Genomic DNA, 17,915 nt, shown 5'->3' with positions numbered 1-17,915 from the left:
TATGATTTTTATGCTATTTATACTTATTTAAAATCTTTTAAAAAATGAATAAACTTGTTAAATGAATAATTCAGTGTGTTTGTTTCAAAGGGTACGTCTACATATCAGGGATAAAATCAAAATAAGCTACGCAACTTCAGCTACATCAAAACTTCAGCTGAAGTCGAAATAGCTTAATTCGGCTTTTGGCACTGTCTACACAGCAGGAAGTCAAAGGAAGAACACTCTTCCTTTGACTTTCCTTACTCCTCATGAAATGAGAGTTATCATGAGTTGCAGTAAGAAGACCTCCAGCTTCACATTATTTCAATATAAAAGCTTGTAGTGTAGATGCGCCTTATGGTACTTCGGAATAATGTCAGTTATTCTGAAATAATGCAGCTGTAGATGTACCCTAAGTGTCTGGCAAACTCCATTTGTAGTGGCAAGTTGTGTGCATAGTATATCTATTAAAGAAATAAAGGAGCTAATATAACACATCTAGGAGATGAATGTGAAGTACAATACATACATTTCTGGGTGGGGGAATCTAAAACTGGCAGTGTGTTGTGGCCTCTCTACAGTATAACGAAGACTCGTGAGAATCAGCATGTAATCCAAGTGTGGCTGCCAGGCTGCAGTTGCATACAAATATTCAGGTGTGGCTTTCATGCTAAAAGTCTGTTTGTGAGCACAGCAGATGGGGCCTCCTTCAGCAAGACATGATAAGGTGCCCAAGATTGTATAGCGTGGGTGGCACAGCAGCTCATTAATCTAGATTTTTCTCAGGTATATCACAGTTCTTTAACTTGTTCTTTCCATTTTCTAATTTGTGTTCCTTCCCCCTTGCTGTCAATATTAATAGTGTTAAGGAACTGATCACACTTATTTTTTTTTTTTTAGCAAAGATTGAAGCATTACACACCTTGACCTTTTTGGTGTTGTCTGTTATCAGCTCTCCTTCCCTGATAAGTAGTGGGATTACATTTTCCTTCATCTTTATCTGACTTCTAACATATTTAAAGAACCTCTTCTTACTGCCTTTTTACACAATTAACTAATTTTGTGCCTGAGCCTTTTTGATTTTTCCTTACATTTTTCTGTTATTCTGCTGTGTTCATCTTAGCAGTTCATCCACGTGTCCATTTTTTGTAGGTCTCATTTTCAGGTCATTAAAGAGCTTCTGATGTGGCCATGTTGGCCCCTTATCATTCTTCCTGTTTTTTCTCATCAGAATAATTTGATGTTCTGCCTTTAATATTGTGTCTGTCAGGGGATTCACACCCCCAGTGCACCTCAATGCCCCCTGACTGTCCTCATATAGCCCCTCTCAGGGCAAGTTACAGTCTGTATGGGTTGCTCATCATAGGCATAGGGGTTGTCTCAACTTACCTGGGCTGTATTAAGGTCCACCTCCAAACCAGGGCTTTGCCTCCAGCCCCTAGCCAGGGGAGTCTTGGTTGGCCCTCTTCCAGTTATAGCTGGCTATCCCCAACTTGTCTCCCTCCAAGGAGCTCCTGCCTCCTCTGCAGTCAGCTCTCCACTGGCTCCGCCCTGCCCTACCCCCCCCCCCCCCCAGCAAACTGTGCTTCTCTCTTTGTAGCTGACAGCTGGGCTCACCTAGCCACCTAGGCTTCCCTGGATCTGACAGCTGGGGTCTCATTAGCCTAACCGCTTCAGCTGGGTTCTTCCAGCCACCCTAAGGCTCAAGGCCTGAGCCTTGGGCTTAAAGGCCCAGTGCAGGGCAGGCGCCCTGTCACACTCTCCCAAACTCTTTTTTCCCTTATATTTTTTTCCTAGAGGACCTTATCTACCAGTTGTCTGAATCTGTTAAATCTTGCTGTTTTGAAGTCCATTGTCCTTAGTCTGCTACTCTCAGTCATTCTTTTTCTTAAAATTGTAAAGCTTATAATTTCACAATCACTTTCATCCAAGTTGTCTTCCACCTTTGTTACCAGATTTGCCCAATACTCTGGGGTATGCTCATTTATCAGGGTTACCCTTATGGGACTGGAGGAAGATTAACAATTCTATCAGTGCGCTGTTGGTGATACTTGTGCTCTCATAGGGAGCTGAATTCTCCCTGCTGCCAATTCCCCCTCCCACTGGAGCTCTCCTGCAGGAACTGGGTTCCTCAGGATGGGATTCTTACCACCTTGGCAACACACACAGACACTCACCCACACTAATCAGAGCACGTCTGAGAGGACTGGGTACTCAGCACTCACAAGCTGATCCCCTCATATGTCCCTGGACTCAGCTGGCTGGGTTTCACAGCAATGCCACACTGCACCCTCATGTGCCTTTGGACTCCATGGGCTGGATTAAACAGCACTTTAAGCTGCCATCCTCATAAGCCCCCACCCCCTATCCCCATTTTCACACCACAGTCATTCACTGGTAAACCACACGATGAGCAAACCCCACAGGATTTTGGGCACTACAGGGATCTTTTGCTTGGGTACAAGAAGCGTTGTTGCAGAGCGAATGGGGAAGCCAAAACAACACTCCTTAAGGAAGAAAGAGCAAAGGAGAAAGAAAGAGAGAGAAGCAACCAGCTCAACAATAAAAGTGATTTATTTCTGAGTAGTGAATAGATATCAAAAAGTTACAATATTAAATCTAACAATTACAATATTAAATCTAAATTGAAACTGATTACAAATGTTAGGTAACCATATAACAGTTTACATAGGGCAGGGTCAGGAGGCTATGCTTAGAGAGATAGTTGATGAGACAGAGAGAGAGAGAGAGGGCAGAGGGCAGGAGACAAGCAGAACAGAGCCCCCAGCACGATCAGACAGGAGATGAAGAAGTCTCAATGGAACTGATGCAGTTTAAGTCCAGGTATCAAAACAGTTTTTCTTGGGGCAAAGATAGGCGTTTTTATAGGGATAGTTCAAAGAGAAAGAGGTGAGACAATAGAGACTGATCACCCCTGGTTATGGGTGATGTTCCTTGAATGGGCTCACAATGCAACTAGGCAGTTTCAGTATTTTAGGTGTCAATAGGATCGTTACTAGAATTGGTCTGATAATGACTAATTTGGGTGTGAGCAGGCCTAGGTTCATTAGCATCTGGAGCAGAGATTTCCCATCAGGCAGTGCTTCTCTGCTGTCGGTGTCCCATAGTTCACTGTGGTTCTTGCCTTGGAAGAGCTGCTCTCCATTCTGTATGCTAATGAGATGCCCCTCTGGTCCATCTTTAATGCAAATGAGGCTGGGGTGTTTCCTTAATTCTATCACCCTTGTCTGAAGCAGTTTAGGTGTGTCTTCCCCGGCCTTTTCATTGCTTTGTCTGATTCCAGCAAAGGCTAAGGGGGGGGGGGGGATGGTTTTCCATTAATGTCACTCCCTGGCTCCCAAAAGCACAGGGCTGGTAGGTAACACCTTCATTTTGGCAATATATTCCTCCCTATTAGTCAGAATTGAGTCTAAAATGGCTACCTCCTGATTGCTTCCTCCACCTTTTGAAAAAAGAAATTGTCCTCAACACATTCCAAGAAGGCATTTTGTGTTTTTCCACATTATTTTTCTAACAGATGTCTGGATATTTAAAGTTCCTTATTACTACTAGGTCTTGCATTTTAGATATTACTGGATTTTGTTCTAGAAATGCCGCTGCTGTCTCCACTGATTTGTTGGTCTGTAGTAGACCCCTTCTATGATGCCATCACTGGTCTTTACCCATAGTCATTCTTTTTATCTTTACCCAGAGACTTCAACTGGTCTTCTTCTGGTGAAATAATTATTGGAGATGTGATAAAGGGGCATTAACATGACAATCATATCAAATAATATTATTGCAATGAATTATTATTCTAGATACAGATTTGTAAAATAACCTTGGGAGAGAATACATTCCACTCAATTTAGGTAGGATTCACAGCAGCCTTATCTCACAGAGTCTCTGTCATTTACCTGCTCTATCTCTTCACAGTATTATGCACAAGAAGCTGTCATACCCAGCTTGTGGATAGGCAGCTGAATCAGGCCATTTGAATCATCACAGGAATTTTAAAATCAACATTGTTACCGTAGCTTTCCATAGAGATATATCCATGAGATCGAAATTGCAAATGAAGCCAAGATTTGGATTTCCCGTGCTCCATTTGCTTAATGGCAGGCACGCATTCTTTCAAAAACAGGTATTTCAAAAGCGAAACCACTGTCTAGATGCGGTTCTTTTGAAAAAAAAACCCCTCAAAGAATAAGGAGTACAGTATATTTCGAAAAAGGGGGGTGTTTTTTGAGAAAAAACTGTGTTTAGAAGCAGTTTCACTTTTGAAATACCGGTTTTCGAAAGAACATGCGGCTGCAAATGCAGCGCGGGAAATTCAAATCCCAGCTTCATTTGCAATTTTGATCTGTCTAATTTACATCCCTCTTTCGAAAGAGGGATGTAGTCTAGACCTAGCCATAACCTTCCAGATGGGAAGTTCCAGGTAGTCTTCAGCGCAGTTAAGCTCTCATGGCTATATCTCTATGGAAAGCTATGGTAACAATGTTGATTTTAAAATTCCTGTGGTGATTCAAATGGCCTGATTCAGCTGCCTATCCATAAGCTGAGTATGAAAGAGGGATGTAGTTTAGACATGCCCTGAGAACAAGATACCCCCTACAATGAATGAAAATGTGAAAACTATAGGGGATCACATGCAATGACCTCATATCTCTGGATCAGGCCAGAGAATGACAGTGTGTCTGGACTTCATCCACCATTCCAAACAAGCACACTATCATGGATCCAAAAAGTTGTCCTCCTGGTTTCAAACTGCCACACAGATAAGGACCACACTGAACCACATCTAAACAAACCGTAGAAGATACAGCTACTTGACACACAAAGTGGAAAATAAAGAATCCCTTTCATGCAGCTATGGTGAGGATCATCAAACCACTAAACACATCATACCACAGAGCCCCAGATATGGATTTGAAGAGAAAATGGATGATATGCACAATGTTACAAAGAAATGTTCCAGTGGCAGTCCAGTGGCAGATTAATTATAAAACCCTGAGTCATTCTGGGAAGTTGTAAGCAGACCCACTGACAAGAGAGGACAAAAAGGGCAATTGCCCCGGGCCCTTTAAATCACCTTGGAGTGACACATAGCCACTCCAGGTGGCTTTAAGACAGAGGTTCCCAACCTTTTTCAGTCCCTGTATCCCCTTGGCTTTTAGTAAACATTCCCGTACCCGCTATTCAATATGAAAGGAAATAAATTCTAGACTCTAGAATCCACAACTTTTTTCACTAACACTACTACTTTTGGAATATTTCAATTAGAATAATCTAGTTATTTACCAAATATTCCCCATACCCCCTTGACAAGCTTCTCGTACTCCCTGGGGGTACGCGTACCCCAGGTTGGGAAACCCTTGCTTTAAGGGCTGGGGGGCCACTGCAATCCAAGCGGTGCTGAGAGATGGCTGCCCTGGCCCTACCCCTTGCACCCTGAGAGCTGCCTCTTCTGGGTGCATGACGCTGGGGCCCACCTACTTTGCCCAGTAGCCCACCATGGCTGTTGGCTCCCCAGGTCATAAGTAAATTGTAGTTCAGGTGGAGATTTAAAAACTTCCTATGATTAGCATTAAAAACAAAAATCTGTACTTTTATTGGAATCTTGGATTGTGGCTGACCTTTCCTGGAAAATGTTGAAAATAATTTTATTTCAAAACACACAGATTTACACTTCATATGTTTTCTGGATCTTTTTTTCCCTTAAAAACTCATCTGTTGTTTCTGATAAATTATTCCCCTACATGACAATGTAATCTTCATAACAGGCCCAATTCTCTCAAGTGCTGAGCACCCAATTTCCATTGAGCTCAGCACCAAGCACAATTTGGCTCTTTGTGCCATAATAATAATTTAAAAGATACCAGTTATGATGTCACAAACTTAGAATAATCATTTCAGGTAGGTAATAAACAGGAGTATGTGGACTGATTAAGAAAGACATTTTCAAAGAAAATATCAATAACAGAAACAGGGAAAGGGAAATATGAATAATATGATTCAGGCAAATTGTTATTAAGTTGTATGCTTTTCGGATTTTTTTGTGAGGCTTCAGAAGCTCTCTTTAGAACGCAGGGCCTCTGCATTTTTCATACACATAGTCTCACTTGATTTTTATCATATGGGTATTGCAAAAATCAGATGTCTTGCCTGAAAGCTCAGGTTTCAATTAATAAGGATATTTTTTCAGATACACAAAAAGAGTGACAGGATTATAGATCCAAATTGTTGGTATTTTAAGAATCTGACAGGCTCAGCACCATGTGCCATTCTAGCCTCCCAGTGTATCCTCCGTGGTTAAAATTCTTAAGCACTTTAAATTCTTTTGGTCAGTATTTTTTTTCTTTCGGGGAAGACAAATAAAAGCACATTCCAATAACCATTTACAGTGTACAGAAAATTACAAGACACTAAAATCACCTCTTTGAAGGTGTTTCCAGTGTTTGGACAGCTAAAAAAAATTGTTCTTTAAAAAAACGGTTTAAATCTAGAATGTAATTATCTGTATTCCAACTTAAATGAAAGATAAATGTATTCCAGTCAGGGTCAGATCCTACAGTGGAAGTTTTGCCTGAGTAAGGATGGCAGGGTCAGGGCATAAATTAAGACAATTTAACATGCCATTCCAATAGAATAAAACATGAATTAATATATAGGAAGTTTATTTCCAGTTTTGCAGAGTAAATCTCTTTAGAATCACAATGGTCTCGATGCCTTACCCAAAAATAATTCAAATGACAATAATCTAAAATTACAATGGACAACTTGCAAATAGCCAGGATAATAAGACTCCCCCCCTCCAGTCTGACTTTGGTACCTGACTGAGATAGGAGACATGAGAGCAATCTGGAGAAGCAGGTCCCTTTCCCAAACCATATCAAATGCCTTGGAAGCTTCATTTCAACAAATTCTTCAGATAATAAATTTTCGGCTAAATCTGACTATCGCTATGTAAAAATCAGTTAAAAAATGGATGCATAAAACCTACAGCATAGCGTGGAAATGCCACAGAATGAATTTTCTGACTATTCATTTTGTTGTTCCATACTAGGAATAATCTGTTCTGAAAACAAATCTGTATTGTACCATTTGTGACCAATTGTATGGATTGTTTGCATTTTTCTTGGGATATGATATTCTTTTTACTGAATTTGCTATTAAGTCAGTTCAACCTCTCAGTTGCTGCTTTTGTCCTCCTTGAACGCTGATTATTATTCAAATTTCTTTTAAATACTAAGAATCCTAACTAATAACTCAGCCCCTTACCTGATTTATTCAGACGAGAGCTGGACCCTTATTTCATGCTACTGAGGGAAGGGAACAAACCTGAGAATAAAGAAATAGAACATTAAAGGGCCAAAATGCATACTAATACTCACATGCGGTTGGGTGCACCTACCTTTTTATTTAGAACATTTCTAAAAATTAGATTGAACAGCCCCTAGCACAATGGGACTCTGATCATGATAGGGGCTTGTAAATGCAACCATAAATAGTAATAATATACTGATTAGTATTAACAACTAACACTATATACAATTGGATACATTCTTCACAGTAACTGCATCAAAAACAAGCACCAAAAATACTTTAAAAATCATAATGTCCATGAACGTGCAAGACACTTCTGAGACACACAAAGAATGAAATCTGAGCTTATTAACAATAAATGAGAGCCTTGCATAATCAGGGGGCTCCAGACTGCTTAAACCCCCAGAGGGACTCAAAAAGAGTCCTTTGAGATATAAAGTTATAGAGTTATTAAGTAGGAAAAGTATATCTGTCTCTATCGGCTTCCCCATAGCATTGAACACAGGCTACAGCTACACTGCCATTTTTTTGCAGAAATGATTTTACTGCTATTTGGCTCCATGTAGACAGGGCCAAATGTCACAAAAAAAGCCCTTTTGCAAGACCCTTTATTCCTCGTAAATCGAGGTTTACAGGGTCTTGCAAAAGAGGGGTTTTTTTAGACATTTGGCCCCATCTACACTGGACCAAATAATGGCAAAACCTCTTCCACAAAAAGAATTGGAAAAAGATATGTAAATGTGAGTGCAATTTGCATATCTTCTTCCATAAAAAATGGCAGTGTAGCTGTAACCAGTCTCCTTCTCCAGAAGAAGAGCTTCCTTTGCTGATTTATGGGAGGCATCAAACCTCATGCTATACAATAAAGAGAAAGCAGCAATGAAATAGATGGCCAAAAAATAGCATAAGCACTAAAAAGTGTCTTTAAAAAAATCATGGTACTTGTTTTCAGCTTCTGGGGTATTGGCAAGATTTCAGGTCACTAGGCCCACTTTTGTGTGCACACTTGAATAATGGGCTTGATTTAACGACAATAATACCCTGAGTTTTTGCTATCCTAATCCACTGAAGTGGAAATGGATATGATGCCAAAATCAAAGAGTTATGCCCAGAGCCAATGGAAAACCACATACATAAAAACATTATGGAATCCTCAGTTTTTTAGATCTTTTGTAATTTTTGCTGCTACCCAACGCATCTGAGCTTCATAATGTAATCAGTGTCCCTCCTCAGCCTTGCCGGAAACTACCTCCTGCCCAACAGCAAAAATGTTGGGCTAAATCTTTCCATGGTGTTATTTCATTAATGTCCCTGGAATTACATAAAATAACCATTTGCTCTGTTAATTCTACCCACCATATACATCGGTTCAGTTATGAGGTATAAAAGGAAGAACACAGACACTGGCTCTGTGGTACGCTAAAGCTGGACTGCTGAGGGTCCCTCCCCCAAACAAAAACAAATATAAATAACGCTGTATGGAGAAGGACTAAGAACATAAGAACATAAGAATGGCCGTACTGGGTAAGACCAAAGGTCCATCTAGCCCAGTAGCTTGTCTGCTGACAGTGGCCAGCACCAGGTGCCCTGGAAAGGCTGGACCGAAGACAACTATCAAGCCATTTGTCTCCTGCTATCTTTCTCCAGCCTATGACAAACAGAGCCCAGGGACACCATTTCTATCCCCTAGCTAATAGCCTTTTATAGACCTAACCTCCAGGAAATTATCTAGCTTCTCTTTAAACTCTGTTATAGTCCTAGCCTTCACAGCCTCCTCTGGCAAGGAGTTCCACAGGTTGACTATGCGCTGTGTGAAGAAGAATTTTCTTTTATTAGTTTTAAACCAGCTACTCATTAACTTCATTTGGTGTCCTCTAGTTCTTCTATTATGGGAACTAATAAATAACTTTTCTTTATTCACTCTCGCCACACCACTCATGATTTTATATACCTCTATCATATCCCCCCTAACTCTCCTCTTTTCTAAACTGAAAAGTCCCAGTCGCTTTGACCTCTCTTCATATGGAACCCATTCCAGACCCCTAATCATTTTAGTTGCCCTTTTCTGAACGCTTTCTAAGGCCAAAATATCTTTTTGAGGTGAGGAGACCACATCTGTACACAGTATTCAAGATGTGGTTGTACTATAGTTTTATACAGGGGCAGTAAGATATTCTGTGTCTTATTTTCTATCCCTTTCTTAATAATTCCTAACATCTTATTTGCCTTTTTGACCGCCGCTGCACACGGTGTGGAAGTTTTCAGAGAACTATCCACGATAACTCCAAGATCTCTTTCCTGATTTGTCGTAGCCAAATTAGCCCCCATTATACTGTACATATAGTTGGGGTTATTTTTTCCAACGTGCATTACTTTACACTTATCCACATTTAAATTCATTTGCCATTTTGTTGCCCAGTCACTCAGTTTGGTGAGATCTTTTTGAAGTTCTTCACAATCTGCTTCTGTCTTGACTATCTTAAACAGTTTAGTATCATCCACAATCTTTACCGCCTTGCTGCTTACCCTGACTTCAGAGTCAGAAAAAAAGAGTTTCTATAAATGCGTTTCCTGTTTCTTGTGTTCTGCTCTCCCAACTGATTACTGTTTTCCAGTAAAGTCAAGGGGAATTGCAGGTGTTTAATACATGTCAGAATTGGTCCTTATATTCAGAAATCCTCCCATCCACCAGTGAAATGCAGCCACCTCTCGAGTGAAACTTATAAATGTTTAACAGAAGTAGGTATGATGGTATTACCAACGCTCACACATAGCCCTTGGTCAGAACCCGGTGGAGGAGGGGGTGGCTAGATTCCCCTCCCTCTCACAGACACACTAGTTGTGAAGTGTGGCTATCGAAGGCTTGCTCTGCCCAGCCCAGAGGCTACAGACTGTTCTGACCTACCCAGAGAGTTAGAACACCCAATGCTATTGCCTGCCCCAGCCAAGAAGCTCAAGGGCCATCAACAATTTTCTCTTTCTCACCCAAGAGTGGTGAACTGATTGTTTGCTTGGCTCCACCAGGGATCCAGAACCTTCCTTACTGTAATTGCCTCAGCCCACAGGCAGTCACCACAATTGCATGACAGGCTGTATCAACCTCACTGGACCTAGGGGGGCAGCTCCACTTGGCATGCAGGATCTCCCATGACAATAGGGCACAAAATAAAGCTGCAAGTAGGCAAATCTGACCAAGACACTGGGGTTAATGCTCCTGCTCTTATGAAAAGACTATACCATCTAGTAACCACGACTTTTATAATTCATCTGAAAGACCATGTAAAACACAAGGAAAATGTGTTGAAGAATGGGAGTCAGGGCTCCTGCTCATCCTAGGGATGCCCAATTCGGACTGGGAGGATTTTTTTCCAATGTGATGTAATGTCATTTTCTTAAAATATCCTATTAAAATTTCCCTGATTGCATGTAAAATAGTCCCTGGCAGATAGATGCTGATTTTGGGAGGCTCCAGGCCAATCCTAGCTCATCATGACTGCAAAGGACATCCTTCCTCCCCACATCTTCCACTACATGGGTCTACTCATTAGACCACATGGCTGGTTTTTTCATCCTCTCTCTCTCTTGGACAAAAGTATCAGGAAGAGAGGGAGATATCTTCAGTCTCTGACTACTCTTGACATTTTTTCCAGAAGACTGGTATTTGCATTGAGCCATCAGGGAGATTCAGTCTCCTCCTTATGTCACTCCCATGATCCATTACACATGGTGACCATGCAAAGATACTTCATAGCTTCTAGATAGGCTTTGCACTAGTTTCACTAGCACTAAATGATGCTGAATGCAGATTAAATAGGACAAATGGAACTTCACTAAACCCTGTGGACTGCTCTGTCCATGTAGCTGAGTTGCTTCCAGCCTAACTCTCCATGTTTACAAATGCCTAGTGTTCACTCTAATAATCCTGATTCAGTTCCACTGATAGTGCTCCCTTAATGGTATAAACAAAGTCTTTAGATTTACAACCTATGTGAGATGCCTATAGACCATTTGTGAGCCAACATTAGCAAAATCTCCTTTTCACTTGGAAAACATGTAAAATTCTCACAGAAACATGGTAAAAATCTCATAGAAAAATGTACCTATGGCAGTAATCTACAACTTTTTGTAATTGTTTGGGTTATTTCTGGTTTGCATTGCAGATGCTGGCATGTGTTGTTCTGTACTTTTTAGTTTTTGTTTTATCATCTTCATTAGGTAACTTTTCCATCTGCATTTCAGAGTGTTATGAAATTATGAGTCTTATGGGAGAGTTACACTTTTTAGTTTTAAAAATTTTGTGGTTGTTCTCATTCTGGTATTTGCTAACTTTTGCCCTTCACTTATTCTTTTGTATTTTCTTAAGGCAGCAAGCCATTTTTGTGGTGCTATGTGAGCTGTCTTGCCAGAAACATTCTTCTTGCATGTTATACTGTATTGAAATTATTTTCACCACCCATTCAGTATTTGTAAAAAGCTAAGCTGACTAGCATTTGTACACAGAGCTAAATTTTGCCCTCAGTTATACCAGTGAGACATCTATTTGTCTTCCCATTTTCCACTGAAAGAACTTAGTTCCGGCTACATAACATAGTAACCACTATAACAGTGAACATATGAAGTACCTACATATAGTACTACTGCTGTATTTACCGCGGTATAGTTTATTATTCAATACAGAGCAATGAGTTCTAACAATATGTTGTTATGTAAGTATATCAACATGTGATTCTCAATCACTGAAAAATGTTCCTGGTAAAGGGGCACAGTTAAGTGGAACCAGATGTTTTGGGTTTTTGGGGGGGGAGTGAGGGAGGGTGTCTTCCCATGATTGTTAAAGAAGTTTTCAAAATCTGATATAAATAGAAAATGTTTTCACACGTCTTTAAAATTTCAATCAAATCCATTCCTATGAAATGTAATCATTCTCCTGCAGTGCTGGAAATTAAAACCCAACAGCCCTGTGACAGAATTCAAGAACTAAAATGTGAAATGGTTTAGAAACAGAATGTGAAACTGACCAGTTTAGTTTAATTACTCAGCCTCAGAGGGGTGAAAAGAGAAATACCACACAACACAAATAGTGAAAAACAACAAGTATTTTAGTTCTAATAACCTTTTGTGGAACAGATACAAAACTCTGACATCAGTGGATAGCCTTCAATGGGCTTTAGATCAGGATCTCTCTCTATTAAACCTTAAACTATATATTTATATATTGAGTCTGTCAGTCTTAGCTACTTTTCAGGGCCTTTATTACCATATCTAAGCACCTTACAATCTTTTATGTATTTATCCTCTCAACATCCATGTGAAAGAGGTAAATATTAATATCCTCTATGTACATAAGGGTAAGTGAGACCCAGAGGATTCAGAGACACAAGGGACTCTAGATATATCTATGTGGCAATAAGGATTGCAGAACCTTATTAATTGATAAACTTAAAAAACAACAAATAGTCTGGTAGCACTTTATAGATTAACAAAACATGTAGATGGTATCATGAGCTTTCATGGGCACAGCCCACTTCTTCAGATGACCGAAAGCTCACGATACCATCTACGTGTTTTGTTAGTCTATAAAGTGCTACCAGACTATTGTTTTTTAAGTTTATCCTGTACAAACTAACTCAGCTACCCCCTGAAGCTTATTAATTGACTCAGGCTTGTGGGGCTTGGGTTGTGACACTAAAAATTGCTGTGCAGATGTTTGGGCTGGAGCCCAAGCTCTGAAACCCACCACCCCACACAGGGTTTCGGAGCCTGAATGTCTATGCTTTAATATTTAGTTCTGCTAGTTCAAGTCAGCTGATACAGACCAGCCCCTACTGTGCTGTGGGTCCTTTAGTGAAGTGTAGATGTATGTTCCTGAGGCGTTCCCATGCTGACAATCACAGTGACTAGAAAATCACAGAAAGAACCTGCAATCCACACAGCCTAAGTAAGGCACCTAGGTTCCTGTACAATAAATGTAGAGGGACAGGCATCTTAGACTGCAATCCACAAAGCCAGCATACACTGGCTGTATGCTAAGTCAATTCTCTCTCTAATATAGACACTTTGTCTCTGCTTGCTACCTCCTTTAAGGCATCCAGGTTCCTATATGGGGCAACAATGCACGTGTCTTGAGGCCTTCTGTGCCAAGCTAGCTTAGGCACCTACAGGATTAGTGACAGCCAGCAAGAGTTTTATGGGCACCACTGCAATCTACAAATGAGGCTGAGTTGCCTAAGTACCTTTATAGATTCCACCCAGAGAGACTAAGTGACTTTCCCAAGATGATTCAGGAAGCCTAGAGCATAGCAGAGCTAACGCAGGTTTCCCAGATAACAGGGTAGCATCCTAGCCTCTTGGTCATTTATCTCTATGCATTTCACCTATCGCCCTTTGGATGCACAGATTTTTTTTAAATCAATCAAATATGTCAATGACATGAGAAGCAGCTCCCCAAGAAATCCATCTGCCTCCACAACAAACTTCTTCCTGTTTTCCATATTATAGTCTCAATCAGTCCTTCCACCCTCCAGAAAACACTTTGAAAAACACATATTTCTTACGGCTGATGAAAGAGTAGTTGAGCCAAACCTAAGCAGTGATGCAATCCGTGAGCCAGATCGCAATGCCTGGAGTGGGGAACTGCATCCAGTCCTCTGAGGTAGGGGTCACCAATATGGAATAGGGCAGGCTTGTTTTCCACCTACGTTCCTGTCACTGCCCATGGCCTTGTACCAGGCCTGCAACTGACCTAGAACCTTCTTGTGTCTTACTAGTGAGTCCCAACCCATCCTTTAGGAAACACGGCACACAGGGATTTGTGTGATAATGAAGAGATGCTGCTGTCATTTAATTCAATGCAAGACAAATTCAAGGCATCCAAACACACAATGCTTTTCCTCCCCTTCTTTACAAGTCATACACATTCTATTTAATTTATTTGGCAAACCATCTCTGGAATCTTTGGTTCTTCCTCAGTATTATGCTTCTAAGACAGCTCTGTCTAGATACTTCATATCTAATGCATACTGACACCTGACTAAATCCTAGCTAAATACTCTGGACCATGTAGACAGTTGTGGTGTTGAACCCAGGAGTTCTCATAAAAGAGGATCAGCTCAGTCTGGAAAAATGCCTGAAAAGTCTTCAGACTAGTAAATGTCAGATTTGCATAAATCTTCCAATGGTGATGAAATTGAACATATCATCAATTGGGTGTGCTGGAACTGTGGCAGCTTAAATGGGGGGTCTTGGGTATAGTTCTTAGCACTACCATACAGCACAGAGAATTTAGAAATTTCACTGCTCTGAAATGATATTAATGTAGATGCATGCTCTGATTCAGCTAAGTGTTTTCTAAGGCTAAGGGTATGTCTACAATACAGCACTAATTCGAACTAACTTAATTCGAATTAGTTAATTCGAACTAAGCTAATTCGAACTAGTGCATCTAGACCTAAAAACTAGTTCGAATTAGCATTTTGCTAATTCAAACTAGCATGTCCACATTGAGTGGACCCTGAACCGAGGTTAAGGATGGCTGGAAGCAGTGCCGGCAGGGCATCAGATTAGGACTTAGAGCGTGGAGCTGCTGCCTCAGGCTAGCCGAGGGCTGTGCTTAAAGGGACCCGACCCCCACCCCGGACAGACAGTTCTCAGGGGTTCCCCACTCACTTGTCTACCTCGATGAGGGTCAGCAAAGCAGTCCTGGCTTGGAGTGCCCTGAATGCCCACACTCAGCACATCACAGCACTCGGCCATCAGCCCGGCTGCACTTGCCGCAGGCTGCCATCCGGGGGGGAGGTTAATCGAGGGGGCTGCAGGAGAGCTTCCACCCCAAGGAGCCCGCAGAGCCACCCCAGTCCTCCCCATCGGGGGTTCGTACCCCATTCCTCCCTCACCTCCTTCCACTTATCCCTCCCTAGCCCTCCTTCCTGATGTATAAAATAAAGGACACGTGTGTTCAAAAATAGCAACTCTCTTTAACAAAACTGGGGGGGGTTAACCTCTGGGGAGACTGGGAAAAGGAGGTGGGAGAGGGGAGAGAGAGGGTGGGAGAGGGGAAGGGGAAACCTGGGAGGAGGGAGCAGGAAGGGGGAAGCCAGGGGAAGAAGGAGGAGGGGAAGTATCAAACTATGGTATGCCATATCTTCAGTACTGTGTACAGATGTGGTCTCCTTACCCCAAAAAGATGTTTTGGCCTTGGAAAAGGTTCAGAAAAGGGCAACTAAAATGATCAGCGGTTTGGAACAGGTCCCATCTGAAGAGAGGCTAAAGAGACTGGGACTTTTCAGCTTAGAAAAGACAAGACTGAGGGGGGATATGATAGAGGTCTATAAAATCATGCAAAATGCAGGACAATGTAGCACTTTAAAGACTAACAAGATGGTTTATTAGATGATGAGCTTTCGTGGGCCAGACCCACTTCCTCAGATCAAATAGTGGAAGAAAATAGTCACAACCATATATACCAAAGGATACAATTAAAAAAATGAACAAATATGAAAAGGACAAATCACAACCCTGGTACCTTCCCTTGCAACAAACCCCGTTGCCAGCTTTGTCCACATATTCATTCTGCTGATACCATTATTGGACCTAACCAAGTGAGTTATAAGATCAAGAACACATATTCCTGCGCATCCAGAAATATAATCTATGCTATCATGTGCCGAAAGTGTCCGTCTGCTATGTACATTGGACAAACATCTCAGACACTTCGCCAAAGGATTAATGCCCACAAAACAGATATCAGACAAGATCACAAAGAGAAAACAGTTTCTTGCCACTTAACCAGAAAGGACACTCTCTAAATGACTTAGCCACCTGCATTCTGCTACAAAGACCTTTTACATCTGCACTTGAAAGGGAATCCTCTGAACTGTCATTCATGTTAAAATTCAACACTTGCCAACAAGGACTTAACAAGAATTTGAACTATCTCACCCATTACCAAGACAGTTTCCCCAATTATCACCTGTAATACCATTAACTCACAAACATCCCACTCTCCCTACCTTTAATATCATCAATTCACAGACACTTACCTTCCTTCCTCCCCCTCCCCCCCCCCGCATCCCCCTTCTGTTCTGCAATGTGATTTGTCCTTTTCATATTTGTTCATTTTTTTAATTTTATCCTTTGGTATATATGGTTGTGACTACTTTCTTCCACTATTTGATCTGAGGAAGTTGGTCTGGCCCACGAAAGCTCATCATCTAATAAACCATCTTGTTAGTCTTTAAAGTGCTACATTGTCCTGCATTTTGCTTCAACTACCCCAGACTAACACGGCTACATATCTATCACTATAAAATCATGAGTGGTGTGGAGAGGGTGCATAAAGAAAAGTTCTTCATTAGTTCCCATAATAGAAGGACTAGAGGACACCAAATGAAATGAATGGGTAGCAGGCTTCAAACTAATAACAGAAAGTTCTTCTTCACAAAGCAAATAGTCAACCTGTGTAACTCTTTGCTGCAGGAGGCTGTGAAGGCTAGAACTAGAACAGAGTTTAAAGAGAAGTTAGATAAAGTCATGGAGGTTGGGTCCATGCAGTGCTATTAGCCAGGGGATATCAATGGTGTCCCTGGCCTCTGTTTGTGGAAGGCTGGAGATGGATGGCACGAGACAAATGGCTTGGTTATTGTCTTTGGTCCATCCCCTCCAGGGTACCTAGTGTGGGCCGCTGTCAGCAGACAGGCTACTGGGCTAGATGAACCTTTGGTCTGACCCACTACGGCCGTTCTTATGTTTTTGTGTTCTAAGCTCAGGGCTCAGGGTCGGGGGTCTCACTGGACCACCTTGATTTTCATGCAAACTTGCTCCTGGGTGGCCAGGCTAGCAGCTATCCTGCCCTAGACGGCCACTTTCCTGTGCCTAGTGCGGAGGTCGTGGATGAGGTCCACGATGTCCACACTAGACCAGGCGGGCACCCGCCTCTTGCGGCCCCGGGCAGGCTCTTGGGAGCCGCCAGCCTGCTCCCGGGAAGAGGCAGAGGGCTGGGTGGCAGCAGGTGGCTGGCTCATGCCGTGCCAGGTGCAGGGTCTGCTGGCTGGGTGCTGGCAGGCTTGCACCTGGCACGGGCACCATAGCCAGACCGTGCCCCTTTAAGGGCTCCCGGGCCAGGAGGGGGGCAGACAAGTTTCCCTGGTGGTGCCCAGAGTGGCCACCAGGGTAAGCTGGGGAGGGCTAGCCTCCCACTAGTTCGAATTAAGTGGCTACACAGCCCTTAATTCGAACTACTTAATTCGAACTAGGCATTAGTCCTCGTAGAATGAGGTTTACCTAGTTCGAATTAAGCGCTCCGCTAGTTCGAATTAAGTTCGAACTAGCAGTTTGCCTGTGTAGCGCCTATTAAAGTTAATTCCAACTAACATCTGTTAGTTCGAATTAACTTTGTAGTGTAGACATACCCTTAGGGTCTAAGGCTTAGGGACTCTTCCTATGCTCTTATAAATGGCCAGTATTATCTAGCCAGCTCATTAATTGTATAGCTCTAAAAATGAAGAGTTTTTCTCTCCTTAAAGAGGGGTAGACTTCTTTTGTTGATTATATGAATTATTAGAAATATCTAATCCAGAGTAGCCATCTTTTAGATCATTTCAGTAGTC

Source organism: Pelodiscus sinensis, chromosome 4, assembly GCF_049634645.1.
Source record: "Pelodiscus sinensis isolate JC-2024 chromosome 4, ASM4963464v1, whole genome shotgun sequence".
In the NCBI taxonomy this organism is placed as follows: domain Eukaryota; kingdom Metazoa; phylum Chordata; order Testudines; family Trionychidae; genus Pelodiscus; species Pelodiscus sinensis.
Note: the sequence above shows the minus strand (reverse complement) of the source record.